The sequence below is a fragment of the Oncorhynchus mykiss genome, chromosome 24, assembly GCF_057628025.1.
Source record: "Oncorhynchus mykiss isolate SJ-2025 chromosome 24, ASM5762802v1, whole genome shotgun sequence".
NCBI lineage: Eukaryota > Metazoa > Chordata > Actinopteri > Salmoniformes > Salmonidae > Oncorhynchus > Oncorhynchus mykiss.
In genome coordinates this window covers 36,072,501-36,081,547 of record NC_143045.1, presented here as the reverse complement: position 1 = coordinate 36,081,547, position 9,047 = coordinate 36,072,501, and the positions used below count along the sequence as shown (strand labels likewise).

Sequence of the window (9,047 nt, the reverse complement as noted above, 5' to 3'; positions counted from 1 at the left end):
CTTCAGTCACCCTCGTCCTTTTTAGGAGTCATCAGCTAAATTGAATCAATAAGTAATTAACACTTTTGGTCTTTGGTGCCAAGCCTGTCTCCTTCACAGCACATCACAAAACACACACACATTCTATTATTCATTTTCCTACACTAAGCCCTTTCTCCACTCGGCTCTTATGAGTTCAGATACAGGACTAGGAATATTGATCAAAGCAAACTGTGCGCCAGGTCAACTGGCTAAACACGGAACACAACAATTATATTGAGCTCCCTGGAAAGACAAAGTTCTCTCTCACACAGATCTCTCTCTCTCTCTCTCTCCATTGGTTATCTCTCTCCATCTATCACTCTCCATCAGAACTCTCGCCATCAGCCCTTTCTCTCCATCATCTATCACTCTCTATCTATCGCTCTCCATCAGCTCTCTCCATCAGCTCTCTTTCTCTCCATCAGCTCTCTCTCTCCATCAGCTCTCTCTATCCATCTATCGCTCACCATCAACTCTTTCTCTCCATCAAATCTTTCCTCCATCTCCTATTTCTCTCCAACTCTCTCCTCCATCAGTTCTCTCCCTCCATCAGCTTTCTCTCTCCATCAGCTTTCTCTCTCCATCTCTCTCTCTCCATCAGCTCACCTCTCCATCAACTATCTCCTCCATCATCTCTCTCTCCATCATCTCTCTCTCCATCAGATCTCTCTCTCTCCATCAGCTCTCTCTCTCATTTGGCTCTCTCTCTCTCCATCAGCACTCTCTCGCTCCATCTGCTCTCTCTGTCCATTAGTTCTCTCACTCTCCATCATCTCTCTCTCTCCATCAGCTCCTGTCTCATCATCTCTCTCTCGTCATCAGCTTTCTCTCTCCAAGATCTCTCACTCTCCAATATATCTCTCACTCTCCATCATCTCTCTCTCTCTCCATCATGTCCCTCCCTCCATTATTTCTCTCCCTTCATCAGCTCTCTCTCCCTCACCATCGACTCACTCTTTGTTAGTTCTCTCTCTTCAGCTTCTCTCTCTCCATCTACCGCTCTCCATGAGCTCTCTCTCTCCATTAGTTCTCTCTATCCATCAGCTCACTCTACATCAGCTTTCTCTCCATCATCTCTCTTACCTTCAGCTCTCTCTCTCCATCAGCTCTTTTCTCCATCATCTATCTCTCTCCATCAGCTCTCTCGCTATCTCTCTCCATCAGCTCTCTCATCTTCTCTCTCGCTCCATCCACTCTCCCTCTCTGTAAGCTCTCTCTCTCTGCAACAGCTATTTCTTAAGTCAAATCACATTTTATTGATTTGCACCGAATACAACAGGTGTAGACTTTATTGTGAAATGGTTGCTAAGACCTTACAGGGGAATATTAGACCTCCACATTATACCTTGATCTAAAGGTACAGGGGAACACTAGTTTAAACTACTTTATACCTTGACATACACTTGTCACGCCCTGCTCTCTTCTGATGTGACTCCATGCTAGTCCATCCCATACATGCCCAATACATTTCTACTTTGGTTTATATTCTGTAATATATTCTGTAGTATCTCAATCTATCAACTCTCCAAGTGAACGAGACTTTGTTGCTGAATTATGTTACGCCCTGACCATAGAGAGGTTTTCATTCTCTATGTTGGTTAGGTCGGGGTGTGACTATGGGTGGGTTATCTAGGTGAATATATAACCTCCAACGATGGTCCACAGTCCGGAACCTCCTGAGACGGTCCACAGTCCGGAACCTCCTGAGACGGTCCACAGTCCGGAACCTCCTGAGACGATCCACAGTCCGGAACCTCCTGAGACGGTCCACAGTCCGGAACCTCCTGAGACGGTCCACAGTCCGGAACCTCCTGAGACGGTCCACAGTCCGGAACCTCCTGAGACGGTCCACAGTCCGGAACCTCCTGAGACGATCCACAGTCCGGAACCTCCTGAGACGATCCACAGTCCGGAACCTCCTGAGACGATCCACAGTCCGGAACCTCCTGAGACGATCCACAGTCCGGAACCTCCTGAGACGGTCCACAGTCCGGAACCTCCTGAGACGGTCCACAGTCCGGAACCTCCTGAGACGGTCCACAGTCCGGAACCTCCTGAGACGATCCACAGTCCGGAACCTCCTGAGACTATCCACAGACCGGAACCTCCTGAGACGGTCCACAGACCGGAACCTCCTGAGACGATCCACAGTCCTGAACCTCCTGAGACGATCCACAGTCCGGAACCTCCTGAGACGATCCACAGTCCGGAACCTGCTGAGACGGTCCACAGACCGGAACCTCCTGAGACGGTCCACAGTCCGGAACCTCCTGAGACGATCCACAGTCCGGAACCTCCTGAGACGATCCACAGTCCGGAACCTCCTGAGACGGTCCACAGTCCGGAACCTCCTGAGACGATCCACAGTCCGGAACCTCCTGAGACGGTCCACAGTCCGGAACCTCCTGAGACGGTCCACAGTCCAGGAACCTCCTGAGACGGTCCACAGACCGGAACCTCCTGAGACGGTCCACAGTCCGGAACCTCCTGAGACGGTCCACAGTCCGGAACCTCCTGAGACGATCCACAGTCCGGAACCTCCTGAGACGATCCACAGTCCGGAACCTCCTGAGACGGTCCACAGTCCGGAACCTCCTGAGACGGTCCACAGACCGGAACCTCCTGAGACGGTCCACAGTCCGGAACCTCCTGAGACGGTCCACAGTCCGGAACCTCCTGAGACGGTCCACAGTCCGGAACCTCCTGAGACGGTCCACATTCCGGAACCTCCTGAGACGATCCACAGTTCAGAGCCTCCAGCAACGATCCACAGTCCAGAGCCTCCAGCAACGGTCTGCAGTCCAGAGCCTCCAGCGACGGTCCACAGTCCAGAGCCTCCATCGACGGTCCACAGACCATGCTTTGTTTTTTCACTTTATTGTTTTCTTCTTTGAGTTTCCCAATAAAAGGATGGAAACAGACCGCTGCATCTTGGTCCACTCCTTATAACGATCGTGACGTATAACTAATCAATGATTTGGAGAAAACCAAACAGGTTGTTCTCCCAGCAGGTTGTTCTCCCAGCAGGTTGTTCTCCCAGCAGGTTGTTCTCCCAGCAGGTTGTTCTCCCAGCAGGTTGTTCTCCCAGCACGTTGTTCTCCCAGCAGGTTGTTCTCCCAGCAGGTTGTTCTCCCAGCAGGTTGTTCTCCCAGCACGTTGTTCTCCCAGCAGGTTGTTCTCCCAGCAGGTTGTTCTCCCAGCAGGTTGTTCTCCAAACAGGTTGTTCTCCCAGCAGGTTGTTCTCTCAGCAGGTTGTTCTCCCAGCAGGTTGTTCTCTCAGCAGGTTGTTCTCCCAGCAGGTTGTTCTCCCAGCAGGTTGTTCTCCCAGCAGGTTGTTCTCCCAGCAGGTTGTTCTCCCAGCAGGTTGTTCTCCAAACAGGTTGTTCTCCCAGCAGGTTGTTCTCTCAGCAGGTTGTTCTCCCAGCAGGTTGTTCTCTCAGCAGGTTGTTCTCCCAGCAGGTTGTTCTCCCAGCAGGTTGTTCTCCCAGCAGGTTGTTCTCCCAGCAGGTTGTTCTCCCAGCAGGTTGTTTTCCCAGCAGGTTGTTCTCCCAGCAGGTTGTTCTCCCAGCAGGTTGTTCTCCCAGCAGGTTGTTCTCCCAGCAGGTTGTTCTCCCAGCACGTTGTTCTCCCAGCAGGTTGTTCTCCCAGCAGGTTGTTCTCCCAGCAGGTTGTTCTCCCAGCAGGTTGTTCTCCCAGCAGGTTGTTCTCCCAGCAGGTTGTTCTCCCAGCAGGTTGTTCTCCCAGCACGTTGTTCTCCCAGCAGGTTGTTCTCCCAGCAGGTTGTTCTCCCAGCAGGTTGTTCTCCAAACAGGTTGTTCTCCCAGCAGGTTGTTCTCCCGGCAGGTTGAAGTCCAAACTGATGGGTAAAGGTGCATTGCTTTCTGGAAGCATGAGCGAGGTCTCATCCACATTTACAAATCATTGGGAATGAAACCAAGAGCATGAACATTCTCCCAACATGTTCAGTAGGTCCACCTATGAAAGCCCAGGTTACCCGGCTGTGGGGAAGTCAAACAGCGGTGAGGTGGAAGCTAGCGTGGTGTTGAAATTTGGAAGTTGAGAAAACTTCAAACATCACAAGATAGCGATGTCAAAGGTTATTTACACGATTCAAATAGTAGAAAGACAACGTATGTAAACATCCGTACGTAAAGATAAACCCTGTCCAGACCTGTTCGGATAATGACGTATTGAGCCATTCGGAGATGCACTTTGTAGGTTCCACTGTGTTCATTAGGGCCTAAGTGACATGTTTTATTGATACTCTGCATTAGTTGCATCGCGTAAACACATCCAGATAATCAGCTCGTTTTTGTGGTGACTTTTTTTTAGGCATGGAAGAAAATCTCGGAATATTTATTTGTACGGCTGTGGAGAGGCAAATGGCCAACTTGACAATATCACAACGACTTGGAGACAGTGGGTTCAGAACAACAGACAAAAACTGTTTACAATTATATATATATATATATATACCACCACCCAAAAGGGCACTAGGCTGGTGGGATGGTAAAAGAGCAGGTGTACGGGCACACCTGCTGTTTCCAACCTGTCGATGCCATCCTTCCCTCTCATGTATAATTGGCCAGCTGAGGCCAGATGATGTCTCAGCTTTTCCCAGGCGGCTCCTGTATACGCTACAGGCTTATTAAGATCCTCAACCACACACACGCACCAAAATAATATGGGTAGTGAAATGGAGAGGCACCTGAATAATATGGGTAGTGAGATGAAGAGATACCTGAATAATATGGGTAGTGAGATGGAGAGATACCTGAATAATATGGGTAGTGAGATGGAGAGATACCTGAATAATATGGGTAGTGAGATGAAGAGATACCTGAATAATATGGGTAGTGAGATGAGAGATACCTGAATAATATGGGTAGTAGGATGGAGAGATACCTGAATAATATGGGTAGTGAGATGGAGAGATACCTGAATAATATGGGTAGTGAGATGGAGAGATACCTGAATAATATGGGTAGTGAGATGGAGAGATACCTGAATAATATGGGTAGTGAGATGGAGAGATACCTGAATAATATGGGTAGTGAGATGGAGAGATACCTGAATAATATGGGTAGTGAGATGGAGAGATACCTGAATAATATGGGTAGTGAGATGGAGAGATACCTGAATAATATGGGTAGTGAGATGGAGAGATACCTGAATAATATGGGTAGTGAGATGAAGAGTTACCTGGATAATATGGGTAGTGAGATGAGAGTTACCTGGATAATATGGGTAGTGAGATGAGAGATACCTGAATAATATGGGTAGTGAGATGGAGAGATACCTGAATAATATGGGTAGTAGGATGGAGAGATACCTGAATAATATGGGTAATGAGATGAAGAGATACCTGAATAATATGGGTAGTGAGATGAGAGATACCTGAATAATATGGGTAGTGAGATGAAGAGATACCTGAATACTGTGGGTAGTGAGATGGAGGGTGAGAGAGATATATGCACACACACCCAGGCCGAGAAATCCACCCAGGCTGATAAATCGCACCCAGGCTGATAAATCCACCCAGGCTGATACATCCACCCAGGCTGATAAATCCTTCCAGGCTAATACATCCACCCAGGCTGATACACAAAACATATTTTGCTTAGATAATTAGTGAGTTTGTATGTTGTCAACATTAAATGACGCAAATGAAATAAATGGTGAGCAAATGAAACCAGACACACTCCCAGGTCATTGTTCCCCAGACAGCATCATTATAACCACGTTACTGTAACGGTTCTCTTCTATCTCCTCCTCTGATGAAGAGGTAGAACAAGGATCGGACCAAAATGCAGCGTGTAGATTGCGATCCATGTTTTAATGAACAAACGTAAAACACGAATCAATGCAAACACTACAAAATAAAGAACGTGAATAACGTAACGAAAACCTAAAACAGCCTATCTGGTGAAAAACACATAGACAGGAACAATCACCCACAAACACACAGTGAAACCCAGGCTACCTAAATATGGTTCCCAATCAGAGACAATGACGAACACCTGCCTCTGATTGAGAACCATATCAGGCCGAACATAGAACTAGACAAACTAGACATGTAACATAGAATGCCCACTCAGATCACACCCTGACCAATCAAAACATAGAAAATACAAAGTAAACTATGGTCAGGGCGTGACAGTACCCCCCCCCCCAAGGTGCGGACTCCGGCCGCAAAACCTGAACCTATAGGGGAGGGTCTGGGTGGGCATCTGTCCGCGGTGGCGGCTCTGGCGCTGGACGTGGACCCCACTCCATGACAGTTTTAATCCCCCTCCTAAACGTCCCTAAATAGGTTACCCACCACAATGATAACATGGGACAGAGGGACAGCTCGGGACAGAGGTAACTCGGGACAGATGGGTAGCTCAGCACTGAGAGGAAGCTCAGCACTGAGAAGAAGCTCAGCACTGAGAAGAAGCCCAGGCAGGTAGAAGAAACTACCAGAACCTGGCAGGCTGGCGGTTTCAGCAGATCCTGGTCGACTAGCAGATCTGGAAGAATCTGGTCGACTGGCGGATCTGGGAGAATCTGGTCGACTGGCGGATCTGGGAGAATCTGGTCGACTGGCGGATCTGGGAGAATCTGGTCGACTGGCGGATCTGGGAGAATCTGGTCGACTGGCGGATCTGGGAGAATCTGGTCGACTGGCGGATCTGGGAGAATCTGGTCGACTGGCAGATCTGGGAGAATCTGGACGACTGGCAGATCTGGAAGAGTCTGGTCGACTGGCAGATCTGGAAGAGTCTGGACGACTGGCAGATCTGGAAGAGTCTGGACGACTGGCAGATCTGGAAGAGTCTGGACGACTGGCAGATCTGGAAGAGTCTGGACGACTGGCAGATCTGGAAGAGTCTGGTCAACTGGCAGATCTGGAAGAGTCTGGTCAACTGGCAGATCTGGGAGAGTCTGGTCGACTGGCAGCTCTGGCTGCTCCATGCTGACTGGCTGCTCCATGATGACTGGCAGCTCTGGCTGCTCCATGCTGACTGGCTGCTCCATGCTGACTGGCAGCTCTGGCTGCTCCATGCTGACTGGCTGCTCCATGCTGACTGGCAGCTCTGGCTGCTCCATGCTGACTGGCAGCTTTGGCGGCATCCTGCAGACTGGCAGCTCTGGCGGCTCCTTGCAGACTGGCAGCTCCATGCAGACTGGCAGCTCTATGCAGACTGGCAGCTCCTTGCTAACTGGCAGCTCTATGCTAACTGGCAGCTCTATGCTAACTGGCAGCTCTATGCTAACTGGCAGCTCTATGCTAACTGGCAGCTCTTTGCAAACTGGCAGTTCTGAACAGGCGGGAGACTCCGGCAACGCTGTAGAGGCGGAAAGCTCTAACAGCGCTAAACAGGCGGGAGACTCCGACAGCGCTGGAGAGGAGGAGGGCTCCGACAGCGCTGGACAGGCGAGGCGCACTATAGGCCTGATGCGTGGTGCTGGCACTGGTGGTACTGGGCCGAGGACACGCACAGGAAGCCTAGTGCGGGGAGCTGCTACCGGAGGGCTGGGGTGTGGAGGTGGCACAGGATGGGTTAGACCGTGAAGGCGTACTGGAGATCTTGAGAGCGGTGTTGGCACAGGACATGCAAGGCTAGGGAGGTACACAGGAGGCCTGGTGCGTGAGACTGGCACTGTCTTCACCAGCTGACTAGCACGCACCTCAGGACGAGTAGAGAGCACTGACCCAGGTGCCAATAAATCCCCGACACGCTCCTTCGGGCGAATATCATATTTAAAGCACCAACACAGCAACTCCCTCATTTCACTCTCCTCCAATTTCTCCATTAACTCCTTCACAGTCTCTGCTTCGCTTACCTCCAACACCGGTTCTGGTCTCCTCCTTGGCTCCTCACGATAAACAGGGGGAGTTGGCTCAGGTCTGCGACCTGGCGTAGCCATACTCCCTGTTAGCCCCCCCCCAAGAAATTTTTGAGGCTTACTCTCGGGCTTCCATCCGCTCCGTCGTGCTACTTCCTCATATTTGCGCCTCTCAGCTTTCGCCGCCTCCAGTTCTTCCTTGGGACGGCGATATTCTCCCGGTTGAGCCCATGGTCCACCATTATCTAATTCATACTCCCATGACGCTCTCTCCCACTGCGGCTGCTGCTGCTCCTGCTGCCTCTGTTCCTTCTTCGGCTGCACCTTGGTGCGGCTATACTCCCCTGGTTTAGCCCAGGGTCCTCTCCCGTCGAGGATTTCCTCCCATGTCCAGAAATCCTTACAACGTAACTCCTCTTTTTGCTGCTGCTGCTGCCTGTTGACACGCCGCTTGGTCCGTTGGTGGTGGGTGATTCTGTAACGGTTCTCTTCTATCTCCTCCTCTGATGAAGAGGTAGAACAAGGATCGGACCAAAATGCAGCGTGTAGATTGCGATCCATGTTTTAATGAACAAACGTAAAACACGAATCAATGCAAACACTACAAAATAAAGAACGTGAATAACGTAACGAAAACCTAAAACAGCCTATCTGGTGAAAAACACATAGACAGGAACAATCACCCACAAACACACAGTGAAACCCAGGCTACCTAAATATGGTTCCCAATCAGAGACAATGACGAACACCTGCCTCTGATTGAGAACCATATCAGGCCGAACATAGAACTAGACAAACTAGACATGTAACATAGAATGCCCACTCAGATCACACCCTGACCAATCAAAACATAGAAAATACAAAGTAAACTATGGTCAGGGCGTGACAGTTACTCTCTTTCTGAGTCGCTTCCCCCCTAACAGTTTAATACGTGTTGTGTCCAACTTCAGAATGCTGGACAACGGAATGAGGCGGGAGTCAAGAGGGTTGCAGAACCAGCAGCTGGATTGACAGAGATAGAGGATTCGACCTACAAATTGATCTATCTTCTGATTTTTCTTGAAATGGTCGCCACCGGATGTCCCCTAACTTCCACGTTTGGGTGTTTTTACTGTGTTTCATCAGTGACCAGGTGGAGAGCTACACCTGCTATCAGAACAGACCTACAGGTAACATGTCTTACAGGAACACAG

The 9,047-nt window shown here is 49.9% G+C and overlaps 1 pseudogene; it reads right to left on the bottom strand.

The window, feature by feature from the left end:
- Positions 1-3,297: 3,297 nt before the first annotated feature.
- LOC110503406 (uncharacterized) overlaps positions 3,298-9,047 on the bottom strand; it is a 44,497-nt pseudogene continuing 38,747 nt past the window's right edge.